At 50.8% G+C, this 9,872-nt stretch overlaps 3 non-coding genes across 3 annotated transcripts; all 3 read right to left on the bottom strand.

Moving 5' to 3' along the window:
* Positions 1 to 1,462: 1,462 nt before the first annotated feature.
* Positions 1,463 to 1,534, bottom strand: TRNAE-UUC. The gene has a single exon. It is a non-coding gene; the product is annotated as a tRNA-Glu (tRNA).
* Positions 1,535 to 2,187: 653 nt separating this feature from the next.
* TRNAK-CUU lies at positions 2,188 to 2,260 on the bottom strand. The gene has a single exon. It is a non-coding gene; the product is annotated as a tRNA-Lys (tRNA).
* A 7,232-nt stretch (positions 2,261 to 9,492) lies between these two features.
* TRNAN-GUU lies at positions 9,493 to 9,565 on the bottom strand. The gene has a single exon. It is a non-coding gene; the product is annotated as a tRNA-Asn (tRNA).
* Between the last annotated feature and the right edge of the window lie 307 nt (positions 9,566 to 9,872).

The raw sequence follows: 9,872 nt of genomic DNA, 5'->3' as shown, positions 1-9,872 counted from the left end.
GAAGCTGCGTCCCTCCAGAGGCGCTTGAGAAGCCAAAGGGGCCATGGGTGAGTTTGCGATGAGGTGAGTGTGAAGTGTGGAAGGGGGAGGGTGGCAAGAGGAGGTTTTGAGAGGAAAAAAAGGTGCTGCTGAGCTGGTAGGTGAGGGTAAGGTCCCAGGCGGGTGTTGTGTGAGGAGCTGTGTGGGCCCGAAAAGGCGTTGTGCTGGGCAAGGGCAGGTGAGGAGGGCCAGGGCTTTTCCCAGGGCTGTTACTGCAGCCAAAGCCTTTGGGAAGCAGAAGAGGGCCATCTCGCTAGAGGGTTAAATTCACAACTCTTTCAACTCCCAGAGCCCTTCTACAGCACAGATGATTTGTATACACCTTCACCGTGAGCCAAATTGGCAGGTTTCTGGGAGCCCTGTGAGTCCGATGTTGTTTTAGTCTCCTGCTGATTTATTATGAGAATAAAAGATGGACACCAGAACTGAGGCAGACTACGGACACCGCATTCTGAGAAAACAATGGTGAACCTCCAACTCCAGCAGTGTGGGCCACATAGACAAGTAACCAGCACCCACAATCTTTACAAGCTTTTTCCAAAATAACTCATCTTTTGGAAAAATAGGTTGAGCCTTTTTGACAATCTGGCTAAAGATTTTAGTGCCTAACTGGGAGCCTAGTTCTTCTGCAAATCTGGCCCTAGCGGTGGGTGTGAGACCTTCTGAAAATTCTGGCCAATGTGTCTGGAAGCTCCAAGAAGCATTGCAACTTTGAGCATTTACTAGAACAGGATGAACAAAACCTTCCTTCCTTGACCTACAATCACCTTGATTCCAGGTTGAGGTTTCAAGAGAATTGATTTGATTCTTAGATGCACTGCGAAACAAACACCCTCCTGTAGACATTGGAAGGGGGAGGCTGAAATGGATCTGCCACTAAACCACGTTGCCTTTCATCAGTAGCCACCTGAGCAAGAGGGTAACCACTGGCCTAGAGGTGAAAGGCCCATAGCCCATGCTCAGAAGCCTTCAGCGGCTAGATCTTAGGAATGGAAAAGCTTAATGATCTTTCTCCGGGGTGTTACTTCCAAAGACTTGTATATAGCGCTGGGTGAAAGGTTTTTGGATGAATATTATATTTAGTGAAATATTTTGGTGGACCCAAAATGATTGTTTGGTTTGGTTTGGTTTCACCAAGAAAAGTGAAAAGAAAAGAAAAAGATCTTGGGTCAAAGTGCAATGTTGTTCTAATTTAGGTTAGGCTCGGTAAGAAGGAAAAACTAAATTGTTTGCACAAGTAAGTGTATTTGTGTAAAAGGGTGCAGAGGCTGGGCTTTAAGGGGCAGATAGCCATATTGTAGTAGTTGGAAGCTTTGCTTTCCCCATGGCCTCTAAAGAGTTTCTGAAGGAGGCCAGGAAGTTGCATTCTTCTGGTTGAACTCCAAGCGAGGAAGGCAAGGTAGACTTTTGTTGAAGAGGATAACTCCCTGACCGGGAATCGAACCCGGGCCCTGGCGGGGAAAGCGCCAAATCCTAACCACTAGACCACCAGGGAGATGACAGTTGGGGGGGTTGGGCATAACTTTCTAGGCCTACTTTCTGTCCAACTGAGGCCATTCGTTCGTCTTCAAAGGAGGTTAACACAAGCTCTGAGCTCTTTGTTTCCTTACGGTTCCCTTCCTATTTTTAGCACTGATATGAAAAAGAAACAGAAAACATATTAAGACAATTTCCAGTATTGTTATACATTGAGGCCATGTCTTTTTTTTAAAAAAAAAACAGTTTTGTTGCTATCTTGTTTTACTCTCCATGGGCTTACAGAAATGTATGAGGGATGAATAAGATGTGGTGGAATCGTCAGCCTTAAGCAATCTCCATCCCAATGAAGAGGGCTGGTGGAGGATTTGAGAAAGAAGCAGTTATCTCAACTACTGAGCGCTGGCGAAGATATAGAAATAAGTAGAGAAGCTCTAGATGGCTGCTCAGGGGGAGGGGGGCAATCAGCTTCTGAAAGGTTATTTTTTCCCTCTCTTGCCTGGGCTAGAAGAGACTCAACTCTCTTAGGACCATGGAATTGTCAATGTGTCTTGTCTTCATGATGTACTAAAGGTCCGAGACCGCCTCAGCTGGTTGAGAGGACAAAGAGTGGATTCCGTTATGCTCTGAGACTCTAAGGGAGAGAGTGATGTCAAAGAGTGCAAGATGCAACGCCCAACGTGGGGCTTGAACCCATGAACCTGAGATTAAGAGTCTCATGCTCTACCGACTGAGCTAGTCGGGCTAGGCCTCAAAGGGTAGTAAAGGCACAGACAGTGCAAAAGAAGAGCGAAGGAAGTTTCTTTGCGTGCTGAGATTCGTTTCCTGACATTTGCCTTCTTTCCTGGTTCCTTCGCTCTCCAGCTAGCAAACAGGGCCCGTTCCAAGGCTAGTTAGATGCTGGTGTCTAGACCAGAGAAGTGGGAAAATCATCTAGCAGCTGCTCAGAGAAACCTGGGTGGGAGGGTGGAATTTAGGATTCTCCGAGCAGGAGGAGGTGCTGTTTCTCAGAAAAAGCTTCTCAGCGCCCAAAGAGGGGGCAGAGAAGACAGTTCCCGCCGGCCGCCAGACACATCTTTTCGCAGGGAATCAGAACCCCCTGGGGTAAAACTCTTCCAAGGATGTGCGGCTCCAGGAATGTCAGAGAAGGGAAGGACTGTTTGCTTTAGGAGGTGGGTGCGGGAACCTGCAGGTCCTTAGGTCCCTCCAGCGTCCGATGAAAGCATTTGGGGGGAAGGGGCCGGGATAGACAAAGACAGGAAAGACGGGCTTGCGGCTCCTGTGCAAACACCATGTTGCCAGCGGTCCAAGAGAAGCGGGTGGGGGTTCGAGCATTTTGGCTGCTTCCTGAGGGCACGGAACTCACAACCTGGCAATGCTCAGAGCTCCGTTCCTCGGGAGTTTTCTTTGTGTTGGTCTTGTGATGCTGAGGGAGGAAGCTGAAGCATCATTTGAGTTTGTTTCAGTGCCTTCGGTTGGGCTAAGGTTGTGACCCATTCATATATATAGTATGAACTATATACACTAACTATACTACAAACGAATAAAGTTAACTACAACTATATAAATCTGAACTATAGATACAAGAATTAACGAGAGAAACTACGAGTAGCTAGGAAAGTGGAGGTCAGCTAAGCCGCGCTCCACTGTTCCAACGACCGACACGGGCAGTAAGAAGGAACTGAGGGGCGGGTGGGTCAGCAGTGGTATATATCTGGCGCTATAGCGGCGCCACTCCAGGGGGCACCCATCCGACCCACCGAGTGTTGCTTGGGTAAAAATCTTCCGACGAACGTGCACACGGCGTGCGCACACCTAACTGGAATGCATATGAGCAATCACTCGAAGAAGAACTCCTTCTTTCTTGTATATTGCAAAGAAACCTGGTGTTATTTTTCACCAAGGAAGCTGGTAGATGTTTGAACACAAAGTATTGCAGCTTGGGAACAATCCCCCAGAAATGGCATCTTCCCCCCCTCCACCCCGGAGCTTCCCTGCCTGAACGTAAAGAGTGCGCAGCGCGCGTCTCTCTCCCTTGCTGCTGCTGCTGCTGCTGCCGCCGCCTAAGGGCTACAGCATAAGAGCAGTGCTAGCTGCTGTAGCACCTCAGGAGGGAGGGGACCCTGCCATTTTTGGCAGCCCTCCTCTCCCGCTACCTGGAGGAGACACGAAGGGGACTTCCGGCCAGGAGACGGACTTCACTCACCTTAGCAGCTGCTGGGGCTTCTGTGAGTGTTTGACCCTATGATTCCGCCCCTGCCCCTGCCCCATGCTGGGGAAGGGGCAGCCCCATCCCCCATCCACAGTGAAGTTATGGTGAGGGGCAGCAACATGGAAGGCCACCTGTGATGGCAACCCCCCCATCCAGTACCCATCATAGAGGAGGTGAGTGAGCTTTCTGGACCTGAGAGGGGCCCTACGAGCATGTGCAGTGACTGTGGTGCAGAGTGAGTGTGCTGTGGGGGCAGAGGGGCAGAGGAGGGGTCCCTCCCCTGGAGCTTGCTGCTGCCAGTGGTGGTGATGGGGAGTCCTCTCTGGCCCTAGCCCTGGGGCAGCCTGTCTGCACCCCAAGTTCCTCATCCTCAGCCCTGCCCCACCCCAAAGCCTGCACTCCCAGCATCGAGCACACTCCTGCACTGTGAACCTCTCATCCCCATCCCCACCCCAGAACCCTCACCTGAGGGGAAAAACATGCAACTTAAATTTGATGGTCAGTTTGGAGTATCATTGTATTTAGCACAATATTTGATTATTTTACACCCTTCAAAGTATGTAACTGGTCGTATACAGGTGTTTTTTCTGAATACTGTCTGTGTGCCTCAGTTTCCCCAATGCATTTCTTAAGGCTCTAGATGGTGGGATAAGGGGGTGTGATTGTTGTAGAGCCCTAGAGGGCCAGTGTGATGCCGTCTGCACAGAGAATGGCTGACACCCTGCCTCCAGGCAACTGATGGCCTGGGCCACTCTCCTGCAAGGTGCCAACTGAAGGTGTTGGAGAACAAAGAGATCAGGTGGCCTCCTAATGCCTGGAAAAGAGACAAAGGCCAGAGAGGAGGGAGAGTCAGTGCCCTGTGCAGAGTTTCGGGAAGCGCATGGTGTAGAAGAGGACGCTGGGATGCTCTAGAACAGGGGTTGGCCGTAAGCTGATTTTTCATGGCATGTGGTGCAGGCTGAGCAACTTAAAGTATGTAAATAGGTGCCACCAGACATTGGAAAACTCAACAAGGAAAAGCAAAGGCAAGGATCACAGTAAACTAATAAGATCTGCATTAGTTGAAGAAGACTTCAGTTCTTCACATTCATGGTGCGAGTACAGAAGGTGCTGGAGCTCTGACCAGGGAGGGCATTAGGAACCCATTACCCTGCAGGGAAACATTCAACCGCTGATCTATACTCTCAACAAGGAGTGTCATGTATAGCCCAGAGCAGGAACAGTTTTTAACCTGGGGGTTAGTAAACTTTATCTCTATACAAACACCACAGCTTAGAAACTCCCCACCCCCGCTCTGTGTCACCAGAGCACAACAACAACTCTCCTTGGAGCACACACAGCTCCCCAGCTCCCTGCCCGTCAGTCTCTCCAGCATTGCTCCAATCCCTTAAAGCAGGGTCTCAACCTCAATTTACCTTAGGGCCAGGGCCAGTCCTCCAGTCCTCCCAGTGGGCCAATAATATCACTCATACCACCCAGAACCCGCCCCCCCAAAACGCTGCCACTCAGCTGCCTAAGGCTCTGGGAGGGAGTTTGGGAGGGGGGAGGAGGTCTAGGGTGCAGGCCCTGGGCTGGGGATTGGGGTGCAGGCTCTGGGGGGAGTTTGGATGCAGAAGGGGTGAGAGGTTGGGCTCTGGGAGGGAGTTTCAGTGGGGGAGGGGTTCTGGGGTGCAGGCTCTGGGATGGAGTTTGGGTGCTGGGTGCAGGCTCTGGGCTGGGGCAGGGGGTAGCGGGAACAGGAAGAGGGGTGGGGGTGCAGGCTCTGGGTGGGAGACTGGGGGCAGGCAGGACGGGGCATGTGGGAAGGGGAGGGTGCAGGCTCTGGGAGGGAGTTTGGGGGCTGGGGTATGGAGGAGAGGGTGCAGGCTGTGGGAGAGAGTTGGGGCAGGGGTGTGTGTAGGGGATCAGGCTCTGGAAAGGAGTTTGGGAGTGGGAAGGGGTATGTGGGGAGGGGAGGTGCAGGCTCTGGGAGGAGTCAGGAGTGTGGCGCTACCTGGGGCTCCAAGGCGGGGTGGGCTGGGGGCCTCCGTGTGCTGCTGCCCCCAGACACCGCCCCTGCATCATCTCATTGGCTGCAGGGGCTCGGGGCGGGGGCAGCACGTGGAGGCACAGACCCACCCTGCCCTGCCATGGGGAGGGGCCGGCAGCCACTGGAGCGAGCAGGCAGATGCTGCTCAGCTCCGCTGCACTGACGGGGCCCCTGGGGGGGGGGAGCGCCTGGGGGCAGCAGGTGGGGCCAAGGGAGTGACCTGGTCCCAAAACTGCTGGAGCCCCATGGGCGAGACCTGGGAACCAGGACTGCCAGCCAGACAAACCCCTTTAAGAGGAGGCGTCCCTCTGCCTGTCAAAATCTGATCTTCCTCCTTCAGTTCAGTGACAGCCTGAATTGTTCCTTATCCCGGCAGAGCCGGAGGACTGAAAGCAGCAACATCAAACCCCTGTGTAGCTCGCAGGAATGGACATAAACACTCCCTGGTATCTGAGGAGATGTTCAGCTTTGCCCTTGGTCAACTACAAGGCCAAAGGGAAAGGAGGTGGCACCAAAGGGAAAGGAGAGTGAAACACGACACATCATAGTTATGCCCATGGTGGCTGCAAAATCTTTTTATGTACTTCCTCTTATCAGCAGTGTATTGTTTTCTCTGGAGTCTAGACCTTGACTATACCTTGGCCAAGAAATTTGTACCTTGATAAAATAATCGACTGCCCCTGTGAAGACAATGGACTTGACACCCACTGGGGTGTCCCTACACAGGTACAAGTACTAACAACAGTTGCTGCCTTTTAGCCATAGATTTTAATCAGGGCAATAAATTGATACAAAGCCCTGTTAAATCATTTCTCAGCCCGAGTCCTTCACCCACATTCCCTAGAGCATTGGGCCACCATGTGGACGTTTCATTTCTGACCTCAGTTTCACACAGAGACAAAATTTCCTTTGCACTGATCCTTGAACAGTGAAACCTCCCTGTGTCTCTGGTCTGAGCCAGGACATTCGATTCCAGTGAACCCTTCTCTCCTGCAGTGGCGATGGTCAGACAGAGGGGACTTGGCACCTGCATCCCTGCCAGGGAGATATTGGCTCGGCTCTTTCTTTCTGCTGTTGTTAGTCCATGAAACATCAAGGGTGGAATGCAAGGCTGAGTTCACGCACCAGCCCCCTGAAAAAATTTCAGTGCCACAGAGAAATCCTGCCACCTGCTATTGGAACGATGTGCTGGAGATTTGACTAGGAAAGGGACTGTCTGAATTGTCAGAGTGGGGAATGAACAACAATCTACAGCAATGTCATTCACACAAACACACTCTCATCCTGCTGCAGCTGGAAGGGAAATGGGCAGGAATTCTCGCTGTTCAGCCCAGGACACACTTACACTGATGCGCAGTCATGAGTGTGCTGGGGAAGCTGGTCTGAGCAATTTGAAGTGGCAATTCAGTGAGAACATAATCATCATGTAATGACATACATATACATCAAGTAGTTATGGCTGAGTGGTTAAGGTGATGGACTAGAAATCCATTGGGGTCACCCCGCGCAGATTCAAATCCTGCCAATTACGCAAGCACTGCACTGTTGTTATTATTATTCTACTCTTAGTGCCTGAGCATCCACAGTGCAAACTGGAGCCAGATCTACTTTCACTCTGTCAACACTTAAAATTCTGCTGTGGCACTGCTATAGCACTTTGGAGTAGACAGTGACTGGAGGAGTTTCCCATCCCTGTAATAGCTGCATGGACAGAACAATTCTTCCTTTTCTTTAGCACTATCTAACCCGGGCTTAGGTCACCTTAACTCTATGGGTTTGGGGGTGAGTCACACCCTGAGAGACGTCGCTCTGCCAGCTCAGTGCCCAGCGTACACCAGCCCTTAGATCCCTCTTGGTATTTCAATGCAGGCACTGACCTGTGAGAGGAAAACATCAGCTCACAAATACACAGACTGAATTCCCCACATTTAATCTCGCTGCACTTTCCAGAAAGTCACAAAATTCAATTCATTCTTGCTAGGACAGAGAAAAAATAAGTGACACTAAGTTTTTGACTTGGGTAAATAAAATTAAGTGTTTAATTAATATAGTAAAAATCTGTACTGATTCCTCTAACTAACACCACAGCATGAAATAGGAACAGAGACAAATCTTGTCAGTGACGACTAATTTCGCAAATGATCTTCCCATTATTAATTTCCACGCTGCCCCAACTGGACATCTGGGCATCGCCAGTGTCATTGCTCTGCGTTCACCTTCCCCTTAGAATTGTTCTCGGACATTTGCCTTCCTCTGCAGCATGGGGCTCGGGTCACTTGCTGGAGGATTCCCTGCACCTTGAGGTCTTTAAGCCGCGATTTGAGGCCTTCAATAACTCAGACATAGGTTAGGGGTTTGTTACAGGAGTGGGTGGGTGAGATTCTGTGGCCTGCATTGTGCAGGAGGTCAGACTAGATGATCATAATGGTCCCTTCTGACCTTAAGTCTATGAATCCATTCCCAAACTTTAGTCCTGCTTTGGGACAGTGTCTCTCATGCAAGAAACTGCCCAGTCTGCGCTAGCAGTGAGGCTCCCTCACTAACAGCTGAAATCAGGGAGAGCTGTGTGAAGTGCAGGGCCCCAGGGGTGCCTGACCAGGGGGGAACAACACCCCAGGGCTTTTAAAAATGGGAAGGCTCTGAAAGGGGAGGGGCCCAGCCTCTGTAGCAGGACTGCAGGGCAGGCAAGTTCACAGCAGGCATTATGGGATACTGGTAGAAGCCAGTTATAGTGATATAATGACCAGCAGCATTTACACTGAAAATTTGTCACTTTAAGTTTGCTGCACAAAACTCTAGGCCTCTCGTCGAGGTGGTTTTATTTTGTCACCAAAACAGGGCAGTTTTGTCACCAGACGTGGCATTGCAGTGTGTGCACCAGCCACAAGCTGCCAACCGAGGGAGCGTTGTGTGTTTTTCACACACCTGAGCAATATAATGATGCTGAAATAACTTTGCAGTGCAGACCTGGCCAAAGATTCACTCACACACAGCTTGCAAGGAAAACCTCATCTGCTCCTCTGCTTTGCAGAATCCAAACACGAGCAAAGCTTGTCAGGCCCCGGTGGGGATGGCAGGGAGTCAGGTGTGGGCAGACACTGTGTTTTACCCGCAGGCAGGCACCATGGCTTAGCTGGCTAAAGCACCTGTCTTGTAAACAGAAGATCCTGGATTCAACTCCCAGTGGTGCCTTGTTGCTTAACTTTTAGGGCACCTGGTATTGGCTACTGACAGAGGACAAAACACAGAGCTAGGTGGGCCTTTGGTCCAGCCCAGTGTGGCTGTTTAAATTGGGATTGAGGAGAAGGGTGAAGAGGAGCAGGCTCTGGTTGGGAGTGAGGAGCAGTGAGCACAGGAGGGACTGTGGGTTGGGATTGAGGGGCACTGGGAAAAGCGGGGACATGGGTTTAGGCTGAAGAGCATCTTCATTTGGGGATCCAGCAGGACAGGGGAAGGCAGCAGGTGATTCTAATTCCTTAGGGATATTCTGTGTGTTTGTCTGTGTGTGTGTGTGTGTGTGTGCGTGTGTGTGCGTGCGCGCGCAAGGGAGGAATATGCTCTATGCCCAGAGGCCTTTATTCCTCCAGGCTGCAAGGACAGAGGGGCTGTCAGGAAGTTGCCCCTTCAAACCCCCACACAAAAAGGGCCTTCTGAGGAAAGGGAAAATCCTGAAGAGAAAAAGTAACATCAAAGAGGACTCCAGCAAGACAGGGTAAGATCTTGGGGAGTAGTTTATCACCTGACCAGGGACTTGAACCCTGGACACTCAGATTAACAGTCTGATGCTTTGCCAACTGAGCTAGCCAGGCTCACAATACAAAAGAGCAACTTGGTGCAGAGGAGAAACTAGTCAAGAAAACAAGAGCAGGAAACAATAGGGGAAACCTGCTGCTCTCTCTGGCCTGGTCAACACTACGAGTTTATATCGAATTTAGCAGCGTTAAATCGCATTAACCCTGCACCAATCCACACAACGAAGCCCTTTAATTGATATAAAGGGCTCTTAATACCGGTATCTGTACTCCTCCCCGCCGAGGGGAGTAGCACTGAAATCGGTATTGCCATGTCGGATTAGGGTTAGTGTGGCCACAATTCAATGGTATTGGCCTCCAGGCG

Source organism: Mauremys reevesii, linkage group 23, assembly GCF_016161935.1.
Source record: "Mauremys reevesii isolate NIE-2019 linkage group 23, ASM1616193v1, whole genome shotgun sequence".
Classification (NCBI taxonomy): Eukaryota; Metazoa; Chordata; order Testudines; family Geoemydidae; genus Mauremys; species Mauremys reevesii.
The sequence above is the reverse complement of the archived record's forward strand: the minus strand, read 5'-3'. Positions and strand labels throughout refer to the sequence as shown.